A 24,538-nucleotide genomic window follows, 5' to 3' on the forward strand; every position below is an offset into this window, starting at 1 on the left:
CTATAACGATTTTCATTCCCACTAAAATTAGAATATTGGGGTTCATCCAACGATGTGCTTGAATTTAGACCACTTGCACTAGTTTGCGAATGTGCTTTGAAATATTGACTTGAGTTACTGTTAAGGTGGTAATGACTCTTCAAAACATGAAGGCATATTTATATCTTAAGGGCCATTTTTATTTAAAATAAATATAAGCTCATCATGACTCACTCAATCCAGATGTTAGCATTTGCACAATGCAACATCTTACGCATATTCCACCCATGGTGGCTCGAAATTATGCGACACGTATTGTTTTGATTTGATAACAAATAAAATGACGAGTTGGAAAACTGAATGTTTTCTTGAAATATAGATGGAAGGAAACAACAATAGCCGTCAGAAAAGACCATCGTTCATGTACTAATCAACTTTTGTGTATTTCCGGAAAGTATTAATATGTTTGTGATTTCACACAGAAAGAGATGTGGTCAGTTCTCCATATTACTAGATTTGATTAGCAAAGATAATTGTGATCAACTATAAATAAATGGTTATTTTCATTTTTTCTTAGTTTAGGATTTTGATGTAATATCATAGACACTACGGTTCGAGGTTCCCCACCCACCAACTCTTGATGGGTATAATAATTCTTGCCCATTTTGTCCGAACAATTACTCCTTTATTGTTATTTTCTCTAATCTCAAAATCCTAATTGGTTTTGAACTCTTCTCCTACTTGCTAGTAGCTATCTCTTTTTTCCATTTCAATTTTGATCAACGCTCATCCGTTGTTTTATAGGTTTCGAATTTTAAATATATATACTGTTAATATACAAAATAAATTTCAATACGTATTAACCTAGATTGAACTGGATAGTAGAGACTTATGTTAAATTCAACGACTATAACATTAAAAAAAAGGCAATTTTCTCAAATAGTTTTTTTTAAAAAGTTTTTGTACAAAAATAATAGCTCTAAAAATGAGCAAAATAGTTTTTATTTTTATTTTTTATTTTAATATTTTTATTTTTGAATTTGAAATCATATCTTCAAAACCCCACTTCTTAACTTTAAATCTTAAATCTAGATTAGTTAACCTTAAGATATAAATGTATTTTTACCTTTTAATAAAAAAAATTTTGGTCATTTTCCTCATTGAAAACTATTTTTGTGATAAAAATTTTAAAAACCTATCCTACAGAATTTTTCTTAAAAACGACTACAACACATTTCATATTTGCTTTCTTAAACAAGGTTTACATCTTGATTAACAATACATTTAGTGTAAGACTCTTTTTAATATAAAAATTATATGTTTGTCCAACAATAATTGTAGTAATCTAAAATTAATCTTGATTCAGAAAATGAAATCGGTGAAAGAAAATAAACACAAAACATAGTTGGAAGAGAACCTCATACAAGGTTATCCGACAACCGGTGTTAGTTGCTTTTAATATGTGCTAGATTTTGATCCGCGCTTTGAAAGCGCGGAATAACATTTTGTTTAAAATTTCCAATTCAAAAATTACTAACTTTTTGGTCTGGGTTTTAATATTTGAGTGTAATATCTATAACTGAGACTAATTTATTTTGACGTCTCGTCGTGATGAAAATTCAGATTTTAGATTCGTTTCGGTTCGGTTATTCAACTTTCAAGTTATTGGGGCTTGGGGTGTTAGCACCCGTTTAGAAACCATAAATGTTTTTGGATAAGATCGATTCAGATAATTGGGTTTGGAAGCGCGAGATTATTTTTTGTTGATAATTTGTTAACCCGTCTGTTAATTCAATAAATATTTAGATAAAGGCGTTTGGTTTCCAAAATTTTCCTAGTTTGGTTCTAGTTGGTTGCGTTTATTATGGATTTGGTTATTTTGGTTTTCGGTTTTGCTCGAATAAAAATGTTAGAAACCCGGTAAAATTTTGAGTTCAATTCGGTTATGGTTCAATTTCGATTCTTAAAATAATTTTGAATAATTTTGGGTAAAAATTAAAATTTTAGTATTTTTGATAAAATATCAGATAACTTAAATAAATTTAAATATTTCAGATTAAAAATTATTGTGGTAATTCGGTTATATCAAGAAATTAGAAATTTTTATATTTTTAATTCATTAAAAATCATTTTATTTATATTTTAAATTTTATATCTATAAATAAAATGGTTAATAAAATTATTAATAATTAGTATGCTTATTTTAAGGTTACAAATTTTGATATTGTTAATTAATTGAATTGGCTGGAGAAAGATTTTTAAATTTTAACTATATATTAAGGTTCAAATGGGCTTCTCACGCGAAACCCTAAATATTAGGATTTTGTTTACACTTATTTATAAGGCCAATTCTCTCAAATAGACTTTTTTAAGTTTTTGTCACAAAAATAGATCTCAAAAACTAAACTAACCAAAATAGCATTTTTTATTTTGAAAATTTTAATTTTATTTTGTTTTTTAAAATTTGAAATCTTAACCAAATTTGAAACCCCACCCCTCAACTCTAAACCCTAAATCCTAAACCCAAAACTCTAAACCCTAAACCCTAAACCCTAAACTCTAATCTCCACCCCTTAACTCTAAACCCTAATATCTAGATTAATTAACCCTTGGGATATAAGTGTATATTTACTTCTTTTGATAAAACATTTAAGTATATTTTGGTCATTTTTATTTTTAAGGTCTATATTTGTGACAAAAACTTTTTTAGGTTTATCCTAGGAAATTTCTCTATTTATAATGTATTTGTTCATCTACAATATTTTACTTGTCATATATGTCTAAGCGAAAATATTTTTGGAGATTTTTTTTTTAACGTCTGATTAATTATGCTATTGAAAAATATTACATAGACGATTCTTTAATGAATATTAATGAACCCTTAGTCAAACCACCGGACAGGAGATGCTCTAATAAATACAAATTATGAGGTTGGAGATTTAATACACCATGTTTAAGGTTATTTTAGTTTTTTTTAACTAAGGTTATTTCAGTTTTTTTTTAACTAAGGTTATTTCATGTCAATGGAAACATAGTTCAGTAATGTCTGAGCGGCTCGATGTTCTTTTGGTTCAGATACTTTGCATTTCACTGTACTGAAGTCTATATCGAATAAATACAAAAAAAAATTCACACAAATAATGAGAAGGCTAAAGAGTTTTTTTTTTTTTTTTTTTTTTGTAAGATGAAGGCTAAAGAGTTGTCTCAAGTTAAAGCTTTATTCTCATAATATATCATCTAGAACACCGTTTTCATTTTGGGAAGGTCACATATGATTGATAAAAGCAACATAGACAGAACTACCAACCACCTATATGCATGGGCAGTTAAGTCCTCATAGAGGCATGAGCCTTCAACGGTTGTAGAACCAGAGAAATGCCAAAAATACAAAAACGCCACAGATTCCAGTAATGGTCAAAACCCATTTGAAAGCACCAGGCTGTTCAAAGAAATCTATCTCAAAATCCATCCCAAAGATCCCTGCTACAACCACGAAGATGGCTACAACAAATGTTGCAGTATTTAACAACAGCTCAAATTGAATCAGCTGATTCTGCATGTTATCCTGCAAGTACCATAAACTTTCAGCACTTGTACCTGTTTTCAGCACTCATACCTGTAAATACTAACATACTAGGTTAAGATCTGCGCCTTGCGCGGAATGAATATTATATATAAATTATTTTTAAGTATTATATATTTTTTATATATTATGAATTAATAAATATATATTGACTAATTAAAATTTTAGTAACTATTACGTATATAATTAAATTGGTACAAATACTTAAATAAATTTTATTAATCCAGACAAACACTTTTTTTCTATTTTATATGGTATAAAATTAAGTTTAAATGATATTAACATAGATATATAATACATTTTTAATATTGACATTTGTTAAAAAATATTTTATACTCGTATTATTTTTGATCGTTTGTATTTCTTTATAACAAATTTTTTAAATCAATGATAACAATAAAAAATTTGTGGGATGTATAATAGTTTTAGTAATTTATAATTTTAAAAGAATTCAATGCAAAGTTTAAAATCTAAATATTAAGTTGTCAATAATTGTTCAAAATGTTTATCAAAAAAATTCAAAGCAAATTCGAAATTAAAATACTTATGTATTTTATATGGTATGTAATTTATTTTTTAAAAAATATTAATATACATATATATAACATTTATTAAATGAGACTTCCTGCTTATGTAATTTCGTAATCATTTGTATCTTGTTATAACATAAATTTTAAACTATGGATTACAAAAATTTCAATGTGAGATTTTTAACAATTTTAGTCATTTATATTCGTTTTTAAAAATTCAAAATATAACATATACGAAAAAATCTAAATTTTTATTATATAGTTAATGTGGTTGTTTAATTTATTTTAATAAGTTAAAATAATAAAAAATGATAGAGAATAGACTAATTTTTATCAAATCTTTATTATTTAAAATCATTAATTGTCATATATACTTTAGTCACATTAGGTAATTCAGTGATTTTTATTTAAAGAAACAATGAAGAACATTTATGATTAATTTATGGTTAGTTTAATAAAAAACTTATTATATATTTATATGTACCAACACATTTTTCTAAAGATTCTAAAAATGATTGTGGTGATGACATGTGGCTACAAAAATATGTTGTAATGCTTCTCTTTTAATATATAGGGGATTTATCCAAGGATGACCAAAACACCATATATAAAGACCTATAAACACTATCGCCCTTCCTGTTTTTATATATACTAGAGTCTTTGTCCGCGCTACGCGCGGAAAATGAGTTTAAATATATTATGTTTAGGATTGAAAATTTTAAATAATATTAAGAATTTATTTGATATGATTAATTAATTTTTGTTTCGATGTTGATATTGTGCAATGTGAAAGTTTTTCATAGTGGGGAAGATTAAATTTGTGAAAAATAGATGAGAATATATTAGTTTAAAAAAATAATAATAGATGAGAATAGAGTTGGGTGCCTTAGTTTAGCAGAAAGCGTAAGCGTAATACATTATTCGGTGGGACATGAATAAAAGGAATAGGAAGAGTTGAAGTTTTTCTTTTCCTCTCCAGAGTTATTGTTTCTTAACATATTTTTTCAATTTATATTTTTCAAATATAAGTATATTTTGGATTAACTACAATCACGAATTAGATAATTTAACAGTAAATAATTTTTCAATATATAGGATTGTATAATATATAAATCTGTAATAAGAATAAGAATATATTTGAATATAAATCTATTTATATAAAGAAATGTTCGCCTCTCTCCCGTGAAGCCACGTCATCAAGTCGTGCGATATGGGAGTGACATGTGTCCCATTTTATATTTGGAGCCAAAATAAATGAATGCAGTCAGGGGTAATCGAACCCAGAACCTCTAGCACTGGTAATTTCTCTTAGAACCACTAGGCTGAAGTCACTTTTTATAAATATGTGGCCGCGAAAATACTTATTATCGTGTCGGCTGGAAGCCCATGCTTCTTCTACTTGTGGCCAGGGCCGACACTGAACTGACATCAAGATGAAGATCGTGAAGTTAAAAACTTTGCTCCAAACAGTTTTGCAATGTTTCCAACTTTTATAACTTGATGCATATAATATATATCAAAATACATTTGTTGTACACGTTTTTATTAGTTTTGCTTTTAAAAGAAGATATTTACAGTTATAAATGTTTTGTGCCAGTGAAGTAATGGTTGAAAAACCTCTATAAATATGTCATTTTAAAATAACACCCAACTTCTATATATAGTCAATACATATGTACATCTTATATTATAGACTAAATATTTTCTCTTTTAAAAATATAGAAAACAATTTTTTTAGTTTACAAGCAAATGTTGTAGAGCAAGTAAGCATTATACAAAATAATATATATTTAAAATCCATACGCAAAAACATAAAAGTTGTTATATGCCTCTTTCTGACACATGCACACTCCACTATGAATAAGAATTAAAAAGAAAAAACAGTATTGTCATCAAACTTTATCACAAATCCACATTTGTACATCTATAATTATGAGTTGGACAATTAGTTAATTTGATACAATACCAAAGCAAGAATAATCGAAAAACAACTATACCACCGCATACTAATAAGTAACACATAACAGATAACCAAATTTTTGAATCTTAAAACAAATTTCAACTCGATCATTTAGTGAATATCAAATTAAGTAATATTCCGCCCGTAGGGCGGGCCGACCCTAGTAAACTATAAGTAAAAGTTTGTTGGGTATTGAAACGTAATATTATGGATTGGGTATTGAAAACTTTTAAAAGAGTTGCTTACTTATTATTATAATATAACAAGCAATATATTTTAAAAAATATTTTGAGTTTTCAAAATTTAAATAAACAATCGGCTAAGTTCAAAATTGTGAAACTTGTAGTAGAACAATAACCGATTATTTATACAAAATTAGAATTTAAAATAAATTATAGATGAAATTTGTATATTCTGTATAACTGTACATTTGTTAATTCTAAATTGAATAGTTTAAATGTTAAGAAATATAAAAAATATGAAATAGACAATTGAAATGCATAAAAAATATATTGCAACATGTGTTAAGTAGATAATCTGCTCGATAGGTAAAATTAATTATGTTGCCAAAATATATATTAATTATTATAGCCATGAAGAAAGTTCCCCGAGGTGGGTTTTATCAGTTTTGTTTGAAAGGTAAGCACCAGTAACTTTTCAATATTGTAAAATCAGTCTTCAGAAAATAAATTCAGATATACAGTTGATAAATAGAAAATAATTACAAATTGTCAAGAGAATTGATACATAAGATGGTAAGAAATTACATAATGTTGTTGTTCTTGGCTTCTTGCCACTATCTTCTAAACAACATGCATGAAACCTTTGTCTAGCTAGACCCTTTTAAGGTTTCTTCATGTTTATAAAGATTTGTTAAATTAAATATTGAGAAAACCCAAATACGTTGGCAAATTAAAATAGCAAGGAAGCTCATAATTATTATAGATATTATAGAAATGTTTAGCCTATGTCTCCGAAACCTTTATTCCACATTAGGGTGGTACTGCCGTACTGGACTATTCTTTTTCGCATCCCTCACTTTCTGAAGCTTTAACAGCATGGCAAAGCAATTAACATAATGATTAGATTCATTGATTTTCGATTTTTGGTAACACAGCATATATATAAACACTAAAACTGACGTTTTTTCTTTCCAAAATGCATATCGGTTTTTTTTTGTAACGTTAAGCGGATTGATGCACTGTACAAACCAAAATATTGTAACACCGTCTCCATCTCATGTGTAATCACACTCGCCATAGAAATTTAAAGAACCTCCACCACATACAGACTCGCCCTTAGCTTTTGGTTAATCAATCTGAGGTGAGAAATAGTCTAATGCTTGTTCATCCTCTGAAACATGACAGTGAAACAAATTACAATCAACAAAAGGTACACCTAAACCCAACAACAAAGAGAAAGTGTTAGCAACGAAGAACTCACTCAGACTTGTGCTTCTCTCCTGCGATTATGCGTGAGACCCCGATATAAAATATAGCCGTAAGATTTGAATACCCAATCGGATGGAGAATCAAACGCCAATATCATCTGAGCCTTAGCTTTATTTCTGCGTCTACCAAGTGTTGAGGCTTTTGAGTTTGTTCACACTGTCTTCAAGCATAACTAAAGAGATTGAAATCGTCCTTTTCACCGGGAAACATCAGATGCGGCTTCCGCCTAAGCAAACCAACGGCGGAGAAGTCGCCGATGGATCAACTAAGGCTAAGGAGCTTCAACGGGGACGGAGACTTCACCGGAAGAATTGTGTCAAACTGTATAATATGTTATTATAGAGTAAATATTATAATAGTGTTATTTAGCTATATGGGATTATAAAAAAAATCTATAAATAAAAAAACTACAAAATACAAATATAAATAAAAAATTTTATTAATAAAAATCAGTTTACAAACATCAAACTAAACCAAAATAATCTGTTTACACTAAACCAAATTAAAAAAAAAAATCTAACTCAATTTAAACCAGAAACTAATCTAAACCGAATTTTCAAGGCCACCTCTTCTCACGGAGCTTCTCTGCCACCTCAATCAGTTTCTTAAGTTCTCGCAGGGCATAATACCTCTTGCAGACTTTGTATCCCCACACTTGTAAAGCTGCTCATTTTCACTTGAAAAGTTAGAAAGCAAACGAATTATAAACAATCCAGGTCAATGAAGCCAATTATCAACTCAACAATAAGAAGCAGGAAACAGATTTTCATTGAAATCTTCTTTTTCACACAAACACAATACCTGAAGTTTGTTAAAGGTTAAAAGCATGGTGATCTCCTTTAAAAGATCTTGGAGAACACTTTCAACTCCTTAACAGGTATTCCAACTGCCTTGGCATTATCTTCCTATGAAAAACAAAAGCAAAAATGAATTTATTATGGACTCAAGTGACAAATAGAAACACAAAGTGCTTCAAGGTATTTCTGCAAGCTTACTGCGGTAATATTGAGTGTCAAAGTCATGAACGGTCAAGCATCCTGATCATGTGGCAGACTACGAATACTCCCTGGAAACAAATACATTTACCTTAAAAATGGTAACAAAGAAAATCAATGATGTAACAAAGAATGCAAGGACTTGACACAAAACGAAAAGTATTTGATTTGAGAAAATGAGAGGTAACCTGGTTGTCAAATTCAAGCCCTGCAACGCCTCCTCTGGAAGTGAATTAATTTACAAAATCATTCAGTTACAAATTCTACACTACTCAAAAGTGTAAAATATTAGAAACAAAAAAAAGAAACTTCAAGGAGGAATGTATGTCGTGTAAGATCTCTCTAATTCCGAAAAAAATACAAAGTATTATCTATCAATCAGACAAAACACACAACCAAACAATGAGAGAAACTAAAATTACATTTTCTTCATTGACTTTACCTTAGTATACTTGTAGCAACGGCGAGGGTTCAAAGGTATGTAATTGCAGGTCTTTTTTGAGTCTTTCTATTAAGTCCAAGTCCAAAGTCCCAAGCAACATTATTTTCTAATCCACTCTGCTTCAAAATTCTTTGTTCTGTCACCCCACAGCCCGAAACTTCTCACCAGTCTTCCTGAATCAGTAACCAGATAAAGCTTGTTAGCTTGCTAAGATTGGTAGTCAAACACACAACTCCAGTATATGTATGAGACTACACAAAAACAAAAGTAAGTCTTGATAATGCAGAGCAAGTATGCTTTGCGAAATATGCAAGATGGGGAAAGACTACCTTAAAAATATATCTCAAGCTCGAAAGCTCAGTAAATGGAAAATATGTATCAACCCATCTCATCTCCACAGCACCTGGCAGCCAAAGCAAGCTTAAATCAAAGAGTAACAGATTCAAAAAAATTGTTCTCTGTTAAATCATTTCATCTAGGTATCTAGATCTTCATTCTACAGTCGATGCTATAAAGCATAGCAGCAGCAACTTTCTTAGCCTTCATCTGAATGAAGAATAAAGCATCCAACATCCAAGCAAGTTGAACAACAAAATATATCAACCATGAGTAGATGAAGTTTATATATTGAACTTACACTGGCTTACCTGAGTAGCATCATTTCTTTTGCGTCCACGACCTCCTTTCTTCTCGGGCTCAGCTTTTTGGGTCTCACCTTCTGTCCCATTCTATCAAAGCACACTAACTCCATTAAGAAAATTCACGTTCTTTAACCAACCAAATATAAATGGCAAAAAAGAGATTACTTTTGTGATATCCTCCATTTTCTCAAGAAGAAATTCAGAGTAGAATTGGGTCTGAGTGAAGAGCTCATCCAGTTAATAATATAATATTTTATATTAAAACGTTTTACAGAAACATCTTTCTCTGTTTTCCCATCGCTGGCCGTCACAGAAGCCCTAAGAATCGTAAATGAAAAAACAAAAAATATATCAAAAGAGATACCGATTCTTTCAAAGCAGGAACCTAGACCCCCTCCCCTGGTTCTAAGGATCCATCCCACAACTGGATTAGCCAAAATCGAAGCTCTGACTCGGCAGGTCCTGGTGAGACGTCGTTGAAATGGAAGGCGACGGGACATTTGCCGGCAGAAAGCTGAGATTTAAATCAGTGAAAAATGATCATATAAACAGGGTTTGGGTTTGTACAAAGAAAAGAGGATCAGTATATAAAGAAGGAGGAACAGAGGGAGCTGAAACGAAATCATCAAGACAAAATTGATTGATCGAAGTAAAGGATGGGATTGATTGTGTAGAGGGGGATCGGTTTCTACGGGATCGGAGGGAAGAAGACGAAGTGGTAGCGAAGATGACGATGGCTTCTAAACAAACTAAGCCCAACCGAAAGCAAACCTGTCTGAACAAAAGCCCAACCCAAAGCCATTACTAAATGACGTGGAAGAATGCTTCATCTCTATTGGTCGAATTTCCTGTCCGACGTGGATGCCGTAAGAAGGCTTCTTTTGCTCCTTTTAGTATAGTTTTGATCCCAGGATTCCCTTTAAGGTGCAGCAACATATACCATTGTATCCAGAACCTAGTCCATTGATAAAGCCTTTTTCCAGTAAGCATAGATAACCTTAATGTCAGACCCACTGAATGTAACCAAACTCATCATGCCGAGACTTGTACATTGGCTCCTAGTCCTAGCTATATAAACCTATCTTATAAAACCATCGTACTTCAATATTCTCTTCAGTGTTCAAGACCCAGTGAAACACAAACATAACGAGCAAACCCACCTTGTTCGAAAACAAACCTTTTCAGTTTTTTTTTCCCGTTCTCCCCGTTGTTATATACTCACTGCAACTGCAAAAACACATAAACCTTGTAATAGCTTTTGTCAACTTAGTTTGCCCCAACTTTCCATGAAAATGATTGCAAATATCCTCCGCAACAAAAAATCTACTTCCCTCTTGTGCCTCCACAGAGATCGCTCCTCTGTCTTATAGATCGTTATCGAATCCGCTGAATCTTCCTCCTTCCCTTTCAGCTCGTCCTCTAGATCCAGAGAAACTTCAATCGTACCTCATTCCAAACCGACCAAAAAGGTACCTCGAAATTTTGAGTAAACCCCATAAGAAAACGGCAAACATTCAAACCTTCGTTCCATAATTTCCTGATCGAACCCATGTCGTGAAAATCCCAGTCACAATCAAAGATCTCACACCAATCATCATAGAACCCACATAATACTCTCGATTTAGTTGAAAGGGATAAGAGAAATAAGAAAATACATTTTTTGTTGGAAGTAAATGATTTCGTGAAACTAATTAAAAGTATTAACTGGAACTAATTCAATTTAATTAAAATGATAGCTTAAAAATATTCGAGTCGCAGTATCTTGTAAATATTGTTGAAAGAGGAGGACACCTAAAAAAGGACCTTCTGTTTTAATAGTATTGATTTGATCATAAATTAAAGAATTTTTTTACATCATTAAAATTCATCAGTATGAAAAGTAAAAGTGGCCACCCCGTTAATGTTTTTTGGTAAAATGTTAAATTGTATATGAATTTAAAATTTTGACAGAAATTACGGAGAAAGTAAGAAGACAGAAAAACTAAAAAGAAAATACTCCAAATAAAGGTTGTGTTATAACGTAATCAAAGAGCATCTAATCAAAAAGATATGAAGAAATCGAGCATCAAACTCAGAAATTTGTGTTGTTTCCAAAGATCCAAAAAATTGAATTCTCATCTTTGACTCTTAGTTGCCACGAGTACCTCCGAAAAAAAGCCACCCTCAAAAGCTTCAATGTAGAGAATATTTATAGCTTCTCCAAAGACTAACACAAAAACGAAACCAGAATAACAACCAAAAAAATCTGAGCATTTATGGACAGTTAAAGAGCTGCCTCCAACCGCCATCCTCTGACAAAAAAGCAGCCATAAAAATCGTCTCCCACAAAAAAAAGTCGCTAAAACCAGGATCGCCGCCTCTATTCCACACCGGTTCACCACTGGAGATTTGACGGGACTCACTCCTCTCGTAGAAGAACTGCTATAATTTTTGTCCAACAAGTCGTAAACTAAAACAAACAACGGAAGATGAAAAGGGGCCACACCGGATCTACCAAAGATCTGAGAATTAAATGGTAATCAAGAAACTGAGATAGGAGCTCTGAAATCCACCTCCATTGAAGCAAACACATAGCCTTCGCCATGTGAGCCCTCGCCGCTGCAACCCAAACCATAGAGATCTGGCCAAAGCTGCAAACCCATGTTGAAGAAGATACAAGTGGAAAAGTCAGTAGCCACAAATATGAGGTGAATCGTCCAAATTCATTCACCGCACCTTCACCTGAATCAGGACAGTCCTCACATCCCTGACACCAAGAAAAAATCTGCGACACAGAAAACAAACGAGCTACCATCTCAACCCAAAGGAGGAGAAGACCAGAAAGGCACATGAACCACCGGTGAACCACCAACTGCCACACGTCGCACCACCCAGATCTGCCGCACATGCTGCTAGAAACTGTCTCGAAGCTTTGCCGTATCATCTTCCTTGTTGAGAACTGAGCAAACAAGGTAGATGCCGAAAGAAGGAGGAAGTAGCTGGCTTCTTCGGAGGCGACGATGAGCATCCACCGCTAGAAAAGAAACTGTTGCCACTGGAAAGAAAAGCGGCTGCGTAAGAATTGGGAGAGAAATTGAAAGATAGGGCGAACTCTTCCTTTTAGTCTCTTCTCTATGTCGATGTTGAGAAAAGACTAAAAGTTTGTTGACACCACAAACATTCACTCCGTCGATGTTGATACCATCTTTACTAGTTGAAATACAGTTTGTTGCGAAATTCACATCCGAATATTGTAGAATTTTCATTACACTCTATAGTCCAAATCGAAGTTTCAAATTCTGCATGTTAAAGTGAAAGGCTGAAATGTATAACTGCATTATCTTTTTATGCTCCATCAGCATAACCTGAGTATACCAGAGGAAGCATGTGCTTCCAGTCCTGCTTAGAATATCAAATATTTAGGCTTTTTTCAACAAAATCTTAGGCAGAGTAATTTGTTTATAGCTAAGTGTGTATGTATATGGTGTTGTGTTTTAGTATAAGCAGCTACTATTTCTATTTTTTATACGTAACCAGTCCATTTTTTTTTGCTTCCAGTCCATTATTGTTCCAGGCCGGACCTTGGCGCAGCACCATATTCTATCTTATATGTTTTAGCTTGGTTGGGTTGTTCAAAAAATTTTTTTAGCTTGGTTGATTAGCATAATGTATTTCAGAAATTTGAGAGTCTTGGAGTTGTGCCTCTGCAACAAACCTCTTTTTATTTTTGCAATATGATCTCTTGTGGATTGTCATTTTTGTTCTTATAAACTTCATTGTTTTTGGTTTTTCAGATATACTATATTATCCACGGAAAAGTAACTTTTTTCTGTTTTATGATACTTAACCTTTAGCAAAAAAATTGTTCCAAATTAGATGACATTATATATTTCCAATCCAAGCTTTCATAGCTTTTTTATATTATATGATCATTTATAGAGAAATTTCTTAGGATGACCCTAAATAGTTTTTATTACAAATATAGTTTCCAAGGGTTAAAATGACCAAAATGTTTTATTAAAAAAGTAAATAGACAATGATCTCTCTAGAGTTAAATAATATAGATTTAGAGTTTAGATCTTAGGTGTGAGTTTTGGGGTGGGGTTTAGGATTTAAAAAAAAAATACTTAAAATTTTAAATTTAAAATAGTTTCAAAGCAAATTTTCGAATTTCAAAAATAAAAATTTGAAACAAAAAAATTTGAAAAATGATTTTAAAAAAAATATCTGAAAAAGAAAATTTATTAAAAAAAATTGAATTCTAAAACAAACAGTTCGAAAACTAAATTTTTTTATTTTTAATATTTAATAAATAACTATTTATATTTATATAACCATGAAATAAATGTATAAGGCTTTTGGCTCCTTAATAAAACATGTTTTTTTTTGTTTTTTTTTTTGGTGAAAAAACCTGTTTTAAGATTACTTGAGAGAATTGCTCTCTTTTATATTATGTAATATGTGGGTATTTATATACTTAATTATATTTTTTAAAAATAAAAATGTAAGGAATTAAAAAAATTTAATATATGTGCATGATAAAAATCTTTAGTTTCCAAAATAGATTATATATAAAAAAACGAGAATATTGGGCAAGGTTATAAGAATCTTAGAAAAAACATTAACTACCACATAAAAATGGCTGAGTCCATTTTTCCACATCATTCCCTTATCTTTATTTAACCAAAATAAATTAAAGAGCATTATTTATGACATTTATTTATAGTTGTAAGAAGTATAGGGAAATGGTGAAAGCAGAAATGAGAAAACCCATTGATCTTTGAAAATGGTGAATGTTGTTGACTTAATTAACCCGTTCAAGGATTTAGCAGGTGGGGAATTTTAGAGCATTTGCAGTGGTAAGGGACTGTATAAATTATTCAAAAGACATTTGGACCATTAAATAGAAGACACACACTAAAGCAGTCCCTCAAGATTTCATGAAAGTCTCTTCTTTCATAAACGTCCATGACCTCTTTCTTTCATATTTGCACCCTCTCTCTTCATTTTCCTTTTTTTGTTGTTTTACATTAATTGAGAAATTCTAGAAGAGCTCCCCACTGAGAATGCCCTTATGTTTCCCAATAAACGTTCGATCCTTTATAGTATTAAACAATCCATCTTGTTTTCATAACAAAAAATAATAAAATAAAAAATCCTTAGTTTTCAACTTTGGCCTTCAAGTGGTGCATGAACGAAACAAACCTTCGTGGCAGGTGACTCCTCGCGGTAGATGTAATTGAACTTTGAATTTAGAGGAGGTTCTTCACAATTCAAGTTATTTTTGGGAAATTAAAAAAGTGATTTCACCTTTTTACCAAAAATCCAAATATCTTTTCCAACATAAATTAAACTAGAATGGTGAAGTGCATACTAAACACTTTTTTACCACTAGACCAAGAACTTGTTGGTTCAACGTTTAAGTTTTCTCTCTGTTTTATTAAAGTATAATTATTGAAATATATTCTCTCTGTTTTATAAAGAATATCATTTTAGTTTTTTTTTTGTTTTAAAAAAGTGTCATTCTATATTCTCAACGTAAATTTTACATTAAATCTCTTTCTTACCCTTTTAAATAATCAATTTATATATAATAGCAATCTGTTTTTTTAACCTCTCATGTCATTCCTTTTTAATAGGAAAAAAAATAAAGATCCAAAGGTGGAGTCTGTTTTGAATATATAATCTAACGCATAAGATTTTGTTTTAAGATAAAACCATGATGTCATCTTCCACCGGAGCAATGGTCACCAATTCACAGCTCTTCAATGGCGCCCCCTTACACAAACTGCAGTCTGCAGAGCGTTGTCTCTTTTCACAAACTGCAGAACGTTGTCTCTTTTCACTAGTATAATTTAAAAGAAAGTCAGTTTCTCCCTGACACGCTTCTCGATGCAGTCTCGTTGGGCCATTCCGGACCGTGCTTTCGGCCTCAAACCACCGTCACCCACCTCAGGTGAAGCCCCTCCTCCCGCTCCCCCTGACCCTCCTGACCAGAACTCCCCCAGTACCCTCTCCAATTCCCACCCCTATCTGCAAACTCACCCAAACCCTCTCGCTCTGCCTACCGCAACTCTTCCTCCCCATCAACTACTGATGTTGTTATGACTCAGTCTTCACCACTTGGCTCTCTGGCTGCTACTACTGTGACGCCTGAACAGCAAATAAACTTCTTTGCAACTGAACCCCAACCTCCTTAACTTAATTATGGATATGTGGCCACTATTCCTGCTACAGGAAACCCTAACCTTGCCACTGTCAACTCGTCCGCTCAAACCCACTCCCTCGACTCTGCTAAAACTCAGACTACCACCTACTTTGGTGATACCTCTGCTGTAGAGAATTTCACCATTATTCCCCCTAAAAGTACCTCCCCCTTGGTTTCGAATGGAGCTTTCTCTGTTTTGTCCTCCAGTACAACTAAGGAAACCTTGCCTCTGCTCAACCATTCTACCATCCCAATCACCCCTACGCCTTCTCCCACCCTAGTCAACCCTTCACATTTACCTTCGGCCACTCCTCTGCCTCAGTCTATACCCTTTAATTCTACTCTCCCTGTTCATACTGCCCCTCTTTTAGCACCTCAACCCTTTGTTCCAACACTTGCTGAACAACTTAGAGTTAAAGGAGACAAATCTCTTTCAAGATTAGCTTCCATCATTAGTGCTGAAAATGGTAGGCCTCGGGTACTGATACCTGATTCTGTCTTCCAAAAAGGCGCATATATGCATAAGGACTTCATCATTTGCTACTACAATGGAAGATCCCCACCTTTTAGCCAGATTCAGAGCGTCTTCAATCATATGTGGAGAAAGGGTAAAAAATTGGAAATCCATAACAACGCTCTCAACCACTCTGTCATTGTGAGAATACCAAGTGACTTCCTGCGACAAAAAATTCTCGATAATTATATTTGGTACGTTGGGGAATCTATGTTCCACACAGCGCAATGGGCAGCAAGTCACTCACCCTCTACTCCTACTCTCAGCTCGATCAAGATATGGGCTCACCTTACGGGAGTCCCTCTGGATCTTAGGCATCAAGAAGGTCTCAGTCTTGTTGCGGGTTTGGTAGGCGACCCTAAAGAGACAGATGATTTCACTTTAAATTTGGCCAGTCTGACCTTATCTCATGTTAAAGTGGAACTTGATCTTACCAAAACCTTGCCAAGAGTTGTTGAATTCTCCAGACAGAGTGGTGAGGTCGTTGAAGTGCTAGTTGACTATCCCTGGTTACCAACGACTTGCTCTCATTGTCACAAGCTGGGTCATATAGCGCGTAATTGCTTAAAGATCCCTCTCCCGGTTCCTCAGGCCCTTATCATTGGAAACAAACATAAAGGGAAATCGACAGAGACCCCTGAAAAGGAAAAAAACTGTTACTGATACTCCCGGCAACAACCAATATGTAGTGAAAAAGAAACTACCTTCCTCTTCCTCCTCTACTGCCACAACTTCTCCTTCCAAATCGGGTCCTTCACTTATCCTAAAAACTCATGTCACTCATAAATAAAACCCACCAAACCATATCCATAAAAACACTTCTCTCCACCCAAAAACCTCTTTTTTGTCTCCTATTTCCACAACCAAAACCCTCCGCCTGGACCTTCTCAAATATCTTCCCTTCCACAAAGTCCTTCTGACAAACCTTTAAAACCTTCCTTGAAGAGATGTCGATCTTCTCCGACTCTCTCCCCATCCCAGACCATTGTTACTAATACCCTAGCTACCACCCCAATCCCTATTTCACCTTTCCTTCATGAAGGGTTAGGTACTTTTTTGGCTGCTTCCCCTAACTTTTCTCATGTTACCTTCAACCCTTTTTCGGTCCTCACTACTGATACTTCTCTCCAGCCTGCTGGGGATCCTCCATTTTTTTCCCAATGAGTGTCAAATTCTTTTTTGGGAAATTTCACGGTCTGAATGATCCGGACAAACATCGGACTTTTATTAATTGGCTTAATAGCCATAAACCTCTTTTTGGTGCAATCTTGGAAACACATATCAAAGAATTCTCGTCGGCGCATTTGATGTCTACTCTTTGCGGAGGATGGCATTTTCAATAAAATCACCTCTCTGATGATGATGGAAGAATAATTCTGATTTGGAAGGATCCGCTAAAGCTTCGTGTCCTTTCGCAGACTCATCAGATAGTAACGTGTGAGATCTCTTTACCCAACTGCTCGCCTTTCATCTTCACAGCAGTCTATGCATCCAACTTAAGCGATGAAATAATTGATCGCTAGGTAGAGCTTATCAACCTCCATACAACTCTTGATCTCGATGCCAAGCCATGGTTCATAGGAGGAGATTTTAATCAGATTCTACACCCATCCGAGCATATAACATTCAGATAACTCCAGTTTGGCTAACATCTATGAATTCCGTGACTGTCTTCTTCAGCTCGGGGTGTTTGACCTACGTTATCAAGGCCCCACACATACCTAGTCAAATAAACAGCTCTTGTCTCCAGTAGCGAAGAAGCTGGATGGATGCTTAGTCAACAACCAACTAATCTTGACCTTCCCTCATGTTTCAGCAACCTTCATACCCCCTGAAACCTCAGATCATACCCCTTGCCTTATAGACCTATCCTTCCAACTTCCTAAAGCAGGTACCCAGCCCTATAAATTCCAAAACTATCTCACTAAACACCCTAACTTCACTGAGGTGGTTCGTGATGCCTGGTTTGAAACCGGAAGTGTGTGTGCCAACCTTTCGACACTGTGTTGGAAGTTGAAAAACATAAAGAGAAGTTTAAAACAATTAAATAGAGAGAAATACTCGCAGATACAAGAGAGAGTGAAAGAAACTCACCGTTTGTTGCAACTTGCGCAGGTACATGCCCTTGAGGACCCTTCTTCAGACACGTTTGAAGCAGGAAAAACACTAAATCTGAAGAGGCAATTCCTACGACATATCGAAGAGTGTTACTTCTGGCAGAAATGTGAAATCAACTGGCTTAAGGAGGGAGACTTAAACACTACCTATTTCTAACGTGTGTGCCTAACGAGGGCGAGCTTCAATGCAGTAAGGTCATTCTTACTACAATCAGGAGTTCTCCTAACTGATCCACTACAAATGAGTACTCATGCGGTGGAACACTTTAAGTCAGTGTTGGGGCCTGATTGGTTCCAAGGGTTAACACCTTTCCAATGCAGCCTGTCACAGAAAGGAAGGATCATGATCATGCCGACTACTACAGAAATCACAAATCTAATGTTCTCTCTAAATCCTAATAAAGCACCAGGACCTGATGGTCTTATCTCTGCCTTTTTCAAAGGAGCTTGGAGCGTAGTGGGAACTGAAGTAATTAATGCCATCACAACTTTCTTCAACTCTGGATTTCTGCCAAAAATGAACTCAACTATCCTCTCTCATCCCGAAATTCCCAGGCGCAACTCGAGTCACTGAATACTACCCTATCTCTTGTCTCCACAACCATCTATAAGGTCATTTCTCGGTTGCTGGTCCATCGTCTGAAGCCTATCCTTAAAGACCATATAGTGCCAAATCAAACTACATTTGTAGAAGGAAGACTGTTATTAGAGAACACATTGTTGGCAAGTGAACTAGTCAATGGTTATCACAAAAATAGGGGTTCGAAGAAGATTACCATTAAGGTCGACATATCCAAGGGCTTTGATACTCTGTCATGGGACTTCCTATTCTCGGCATTGGAAAGCTTTGATCTTCCCCCTCCATTCCTCAATCTGTTAAGGGCCTGTGTGTGCACAACAAGTTTCACAGTGGGTTATAATGGCACCGTTAATGGATTCTTCAAAGGGAAGAAAGGTCTCTGTCAAGGAGACCTACTGTCACCTTAGCTCTTTGTGATTGCTATGAACTGCCTCTCTTTGATGTTGAATCAGGAATCTCGTTCAGGTAACCTCTCGTACCACCACAACTGCCACAAGACGAAACTGACCCACCTTTCCTTTGCGGATGATCTACTGATCTTTATTGATGGCTCCATCAAGTCAGTCCAAAGAGTACTGCAAGTTCTTCATGACTTTGAGATCCGTTCGGGTCTGGCGGTTAGTCTTCAAAAATCAAGTTACTTCTCCTCCGGTCTCTATGAAGCTGAGGTCTCTGCGATTGTAGTCTCCACCGGTATGCCGAACAATACCCTCCCTGTGCGCTATCTTGGAGTCCCAATGTGCACTAAGAAGTTGAGTCTCCTTAACTGCGAACCTCTCTTACAACAAGTTAAAGCCCGATTCTCGTCTTGTTCTGCCAAATCTCTCTCCTTTGCTGGTAGATTGCTACTCATAAAGACAGTAATATCAGGCATCACTACCTTCTGGTATTCTTCTTTCATCCTCCCAAAAGCTTGTATAAAAAGGGTAAACTCACTTTGTGGACTCTTACTATGGAATGGAACGACTGAATGTCATCAATCCGCAAGAGTCTCTTGGGATAAGGTTACCCTCACAAAAGAGCAAGGAGGTCTTGGGATAAGAGATTTATACACTTGGAATCGCGCCTGCATCCTAAAACTCATCTGGCTCCTCTTCTTTAGGCCTGATACGGTTTGGGCCTGCTTGTATAAGGAGGTGGTGTTAAAAGGGTCGCTTTCAAACTACTGGACGATTAAACCGAACCCTACTAACACTTGGTTGGCGAACAAGCTGATCAAATGTAGAGACCTTGTCTACCATCTCAAAAACCGCAGACTTGGTAATGGCTTAGCGACTAGATTTTAGTTTGACAACTGGTTTCTGTATGGCAACCTCTCACTATTTCTAAACGCTTCAACTAGAAGATTAGGGATTCCCAAAGCTGCAACTATAGCTTCCCTATTCCAAGAAGTATCACTGGCTACCTCCACCTGCAAGGACGGAGAATCAGTTGTTAGTTCAAGTTTACCTAACAACAGTTACGCTGAATCAAGAAGAGGATACTTATGAATGGGAAGTCATGGGAAGAAACTGTACTAAGTTCAGTACGGGAGAAATCTGCACTTACATCATGGGGGATAAGCAAACGGTCCTTTGGTCTTCGGTGGTGTGGTGCTCTTACGGAATCCCAAGACAGAGCTTCTTGTCTTGGCTTGTGGTGTTAGATCGGTGTCCTACGAAAGATAGGCTACTTCGTTCGGGAATGAGTGGAGCCGATCCCGTTTGTTTACTATGTAACTCGGCGGCAGAGACAAGAAACCATATCTTTTTTGATTTCTCTTACGGTAGAGTAGTGTGGACAACTATGGCATTCCAGTGCCAATTCCAGCCTTCTACAAACAAACTGGGATGAGAACCTTCAGAGGCTTCAATCGACTAGAGGAAACAAGGACCTTCAACGTCTCACTTATCTATCCTTTCAGGCGTCAATCTACTGGCTGTGAAAATGAGAGGAATACAAGGCTTCATCAGCAAACCTACAGATCAACTGACTCGCTCCTCACCTTCATTGATCGTCAGATCCAGAACATACTCCAAAGTTTCAGGGGGACAAACAACCGTGCATGTTCGGCAATGATGCAGCTTTGGTTTCTTCGATCATAGCACATATGAACCATCGACGAAAGCGAAGCGTTGCTCATTTCTTCCATCCACTTATGAGGCCTAACAAGTCTTCATCCACAACTTCAAAAGCCCAACTGAGTTCTAATGATATGTGATACACTAGGATAACACTGGGTCTAGCCTAAATTTACTATAGCCTATAAAGGTTTGTAACAATTTTACATTTCTTATGTTTTTAATATGAAAGCCAAGTTACAAAAAAAATAAAAATAATAATCAATATATATTTAGTTAAATCATTTTATTTAAATAATTGTATACTAAATAAAGGTAGATTAGTATATTTTGTTATTTTTTAATCTGTGTGAAATGTGTCTAAGTGACACTTATTATAAAACGGAGGAAATATTTTGTTTATATTAATTATATATATTTAACCAAAAGTATTGGAGAGAAATATAATATATTTTATTAAAAGGCGATCATTACTAACCAAAAGTATCTTATATGCTATTTGAGAAGAATTACAACATTTGAAGTAATTATGTGTCATCACCGCAATGATTCTTAGAATACTTAGAGAAATATGTTGATTCATCTAAATATATAATAAGTTTTTTATCGTATACAATATTATTAAAATATTTATAGTTTATATATTATATAAATAATTAAATTAAGTTGTTAAATATTTAAACAAAACAAAAATATATGCTATAGTTGTTGGGATATTAATCTAGGAAATCATTCCTACTACTTAGAGCATGACGCCTTCTCCCGATTAAACGAATTTTGGCATCTTGATATATCATGGATTTTACCCACTTTTGACCATGATTTATATATGTTTTCAAAGTCTTTTATATGCATTTGAAGTCTTTTAATAGTTTTTACAGGTTTAGGTACTCATTTGAGGAAAATTGTGGTTTTGGAGTATTTTGGAACCTTTTTGAGAGTTATGCTGAAATCACTAAGGCGGATCGATTATTGAGGATAAACATCGATCGATAGATCACTTACACAATCGATCAACAGAGCACTATCGATGCCGATCGACGGCAAGCCATCCACGAGAACAACATTAAAGGAAATCACAAGTTTTACCCAAAACTCCAAGTTATTGCACCATAAGTTCTTGGCCGCATGTTAGGCTATTTATTAGGGTTTTGTATAATTTTAGAGGCAAACCTTCTTGAGACCTCTTCTACCATTGTAATACAATTGAAGAGAAGGCATACTTGATAGCTTGGAGAGCTTAGGATAGGAGAAAGAGATCTGAACTTCATAAACAGAGAAGATCTTGAACTCCCTTCTTTCTTTACTCTGTCTTGTTTACTTTTCATACTCATGTCGTTTAAGTATTATTCAGACTATCATGACCATGTTTCTTATGAATATGTCTGAGTAGTCTTACTGTTAGATTAGGGTTCTTCAAAGGATGATCTATGTATTGCTAATATGAATTGTTATTAGGATATTTTAATAGTTCTTCATCTAGTTGATGTTAATGCTAAGTCTAGGATTGATCACCCTAAACTTAGATCTTAGGTTTAACTAGCGCAAGCAGAAGCTTGGTTAATTGCCTGAAACTAACTAGTATGATCTAATTGACTGGATACACACGAAATGTGGTCCAGAAGATTAGAGAACCTATTCAAACTTGTTTGCAAAGCGTGCTAGAAGGAACGTCGATCGACAACTCCATAGTTGTATCGATCAACGGTCTGAAAGGTGTATCGATCGACATTCATGTAGAATCATCGATCGACACTTTCTCAAGATCAACAAGCGACAGTTGAGATCTTAGATCTAGACATTAGATAATCTAAACAAATAGAAGTTGATAGATTATACTAAATTTTGAGTTCGAGAACATACAATTTATAATTCCTAATTAACTAAACTAAGTTGCATACTTGTCACACCTGAGAATTATCCCAAATCTAGCTATTTCCCAAACAGTTTACAACCTAAAAACATTTCAATCGAACAACCATCTTGTTCAACCAATCTACTACTTTAACCATAATCGTCTAGCTTTACTTCGAAAACTACAAATCTATTGTGTAATCTTAGAGTCTCTGTGGATTCGATCCCTAAGTATTAAAATTGAACCTCTTACAAATCACTCCTTATGGTAATTTGAGTGATATCACCTCTATATCGTGTGTTTTCTAATCTCTGAGTAAAATGAAAAAAACTTCTACTAAAGGTAGATCTTTCCATATTTTAGGATATAAAATGATAATCTAAATTTCAACTACAAAAAACTATAAAAGGGACTCATAAACCCTTTAAGAGGGGGATCGACTATGGAACACTTCGACTATAGAAACATGCTGATAAAACTAGGGTTTCTTGACCAATAACATTGTACCCATGCTCTATTGATCAATAAAGCATAACTTTTGGTCTATTTTCTCTTTTTACCAGACAATTTCATGTTTCTATAGTATCACAATAAATCCTACTTTATTATATCCTAACAATAGTTATAATCTAATATTAAACAAAAATTTCCTATAAAGTTTTATAAAATAGATTAAATTTAAAAATTTAAAATAAATAGAATTAATATATATATTTTTATTTACTATAAATAAAAAAACTATAACAAATACAAAATACTATCATCTATACCAAAATAATTCAGATTTTAAATTTAAAATATATCTTATCTATCTCATAAAAAAAACCTATAAATAAAGTAAAAATATATTTCATCTACAAAATGAGTTAAGGTGAAATTATTAATACATTATTAGGTGTTACAAAAAAAATATTTATAAATATATATATTTTTTTTTTGTCGACAACATTACAGACTCATATAGACTCTGTAAACCACACCGGAACATATTGGTCCATGTGAACGACGAAAGACGGCTTTTTTCTGACACTGCGTGCTAGATTATCCGCCTTTTTATTTTGCGTCCTTGGTACATGTATTATCTCTGAACGTGTAAAACTCTCTTTCAGATTCTTGATATCTTCCAAATTACTTGCAAAAGCTGGCCATTCTTCTGGTTCCGAAACCATCTTCACCAATTGAGAACAATTCGTTGCAAACGTAACCTGAAATTGTCTTAAGTTCTTCATACATTCCATTGCCCATAGTAACGCCTCGAACTCTGCATGCAGAGGAGATAGAGACGCTCTTACGTTCCTAGCTCCCATCAGACCCGCAAATCCAATTAAAGTACTGAACCAGCCTTGGCCAGAGAACATATCTCCCTCTTTCCATGATCCATCTGTAAAGCACCATCTGCCGGGAATCGACGGAGGAAACGTAACCTGAGTCTCCGCTCCCATCTTCTGATCTTTCAGTAACTGTGCCTCAGCCCAGAGTGTTGATTCCGTCTCAGCCAATTTAAGAGTATCCCTAGGATCTATCTCCAGATTACTAAAAACCTTATTATTTCTTCCTTTCCAAATGTACCAAAGTATCCAAGCAAATTGATGATCTTCCATCGGTGGAGCGACTCTCCAGAATAGATGATCCATATTTGTAAAT

At 34.4% G+C, this 24,538-nt stretch overlaps 1 long non-coding RNA gene across 4 annotated transcripts; it reads right to left on the reverse strand.

Moving 5' to 3' along the window:
* Positions 1 to 7,924: 7,924 nt before the first annotated feature.
* LOC125589282 lies at positions 7,925 to 11,237 on the reverse strand. Of its 4 annotated transcripts, none has more exons than XR_007325469.1 (9): positions 10,742 to 11,237; positions 9,747 to 10,536; positions 9,588 to 9,668; positions 9,270 to 9,343; positions 8,941 to 9,113; positions 8,687 to 8,720; positions 8,499 to 8,569; positions 8,305 to 8,404; positions 7,925 to 8,179 (listed from the first exon to the last, which is right to left on the reverse strand). It is a non-coding gene; the product is annotated as an uncharacterized LOC125589282 (long non-coding RNA). The 4 variants fall into 4 exon arrangements; XR_007325471.1 differs by having other exon boundaries at positions 9,747 to 10,095; positions 10,353 to 11,237; XR_007325468.1 differs by having other exon boundaries at positions 9,747 to 11,237.
* Positions 11,238 to 24,538: the final 13,301 nt, after the last annotated feature.

This window comes from Brassica napus, chromosome C6 (genome assembly GCF_020379485.1).
Source record: "Brassica napus cultivar Da-Ae chromosome C6, Da-Ae, whole genome shotgun sequence".
Lineage (NCBI taxonomy): Eukaryota > Viridiplantae > Streptophyta > Magnoliopsida > Brassicales > Brassicaceae > Brassica > Brassica napus.